This window comes from Nanorana parkeri, unplaced genomic scaffold (genome assembly GCF_000935625.1).
Source record: "Nanorana parkeri isolate BGI_ZX_2015 unplaced genomic scaffold, ASM93562v1 scaffold476, whole genome shotgun sequence".
Classification (NCBI taxonomy): domain Eukaryota; kingdom Metazoa; phylum Chordata; class Amphibia; order Anura; family Dicroglossidae; genus Nanorana; species Nanorana parkeri.
In genome coordinates, this window is record NW_017306744.1 from 214,600 (window position 1) to 217,047 (window position 2,448).

Here is a 2,448-nt window from a genome sequence, read left to right on the forward strand (position 1 = left end):
ATATATACACACACACACACACAAACACACAGACTACAGTAAACCATTGACTAAAAGCCAAAATTAGTTTTGCAAAATTGAGACCCTGTAATTGAAAGAGAGATCATGTTTACTGCAGCTAATATTTGTCTAATTCAATTCCGATGCTAACACTATATAACTGAATGGTTAGTCTAAATGGTTTAATCAGATAAATATGGCTAGCACAAACTGCTTACAGATAGATGCAAAATTATACTTTACCAATAATTTGGAAATTCTTTGGTCTCAGTGATGTCAGCTTTGGTCAATTTAGGGACAGGAGTTATTTGTCAGATGTTCAGGCTTTCTTCCTGGCTCTTTGTTTAAGTCCCCCAATTCTTGTTCTAGTCTCAGTCCCCTTTGTCATTCATTTTAGTTCCAGTTCAGATCCCCTTTGTCCACAGTCTCCTCTCTCCCAACTTTCTCCTAACTTTTATCACCCAAAACTTTGGGAGGGGAAAGCTTATCTCCTCCATTATGACGTCATGACCCAGACCACCTTACTTCAAATTCTATCCGCAATTTACCTAAAATTTCCATGAAATTACCTGAAGAAGGCAGTAGTGGCCTAGGAATAATTTTGGATTTTTCTTTAAAACTTCTGTAACATGTCATGAATTGATCTTTGACGTAGGCTGAGTGAAGAAGCATCAATTTAATAGATAGCTAGTTACTCCTTACCATCTTGTCTTGATTTGTATTGTGATTGTAATGTCTTCCTTATATTGTAAAGCGCTGCACAAACTGTTGGCACTATATAAATCCTGTATAATAATAATAACTTGTCTATGTCCAGACATTGCATAAGCGTTTGTCTCTTTAAACAATGAAAGTATAGAAAGGTTGATAAGAAAGAAAGAAAAAAATATATCTTTCTACATACACCTAGGATGAGTTTGTTTACTTTAAATTCTTCATGCTACAGGCATAATGATATCAGGCCTCAAAAATTTCCACTCGCCCCCTCGCAATTGGCGAGTGAAAATTGCGGGGGGGCGAGTGGAATCTCATCAAGGAGCGCCGCCGGCGGGACCAGAAATGGGACACTACCGCTGCGGCAATTGCTCGCTTCTGTTCTCTCTTCTCATCGGCATCACTCTGACCTCTGCCCTGTGTGTTACATTACTGACCTTTGCGCTGTGCGTTACATTACTGACCTGGCGGAGTTAAGTCCGGGGCAGGGTAGGGGTTAGGTGGGGCAACTGGTGGCGAGTAACTTTTAAGGCCTGGCTAGTAGCTCAGGACTTGAAATTTTGAGCCCTGATGATATAATAATATGATCAATAAACATTTGTAATGTAGATAATACTATATTAATATATACCATTATATGTCAGTTAGTAAAACAAATTATTATATATGAGATATGTATATTGAATATTGTATTTTGAAAAAAAAATTACTTTATTTTAAAAAATATTTGTATATCTCATGTAATAATAATACAATTGAAAATATTGGTTATCCCCCCTCCCCTCCCATTTTTTCTTTACCCACTCCCTTCACCCCGTGTCGTTGTTCGTCTCCCATGTATGTTTGGTGAAGGCTCATTATTCTGTTTCCGGTCTAAAACAAGTGATGCATGTCAACTACTATGAGTATTATGCTTACACCACCCGTCTAAATGTAATCCAATCTACCTTGTCCTTTGTATGTTGTTTACTTTTTGAAAAAACCACAATAAATATTTAATACGTAAAAAAGAAAATATTGGTTATAACATTTGCACTTTCAAAGCAGGATGTGAATGCTCTGCAAGTGTAAGTATTTCAAAGTCACAGCATTTTACACTTGTAATTGTTGTTATTAATCATCATACATAGAGGGATGCATTGGTAGAATTTGATTTTTGAGTGTAAAGGTCCACTTTAATCTTACAGACTATCTCAGTCTGGTGCCATGGTGAGTCCTTATCTTGCTGTTGTCTGGTCCAACTAGACTCCCAAAAATTTATAACCTGGGAATCTATGCTGTAAGGGTCTTAGAATGGCTGATGTTAAAAACATTTGTCTTGAATACATGAACTCAAATTTGCCTTATATACTTATAAAATAGAAAGAACAAAATGGCTTCCAGTATGCCCATTTTACATTGTGTATAGATGATAAGTTCAGGCCTTACAGTTTCTTCCTTTTAGCGATGAATAGTTCTGACATGTGGTTATAAATTTTGCTCTAAGGTTTTTGTGTTCCTGACTTCCAGAATTTTTTTTTTTACAAAGACTTCATATTAAGGGCACATATTTTCCCTCTCTTTTGGTCATACGATTAGGAATAGGCGGAACACTCGAGACTCTGTTTCATCTGAGATGCAAATACACTGGACAGAGCTTGTAAGGGAAGATCTTTGCATACTCAATGTTTCTTGTGGTATGTATGGTGCCAGCAGATATGAAAAAGAATTAAAATAACATTTTGCAGCCTCCAT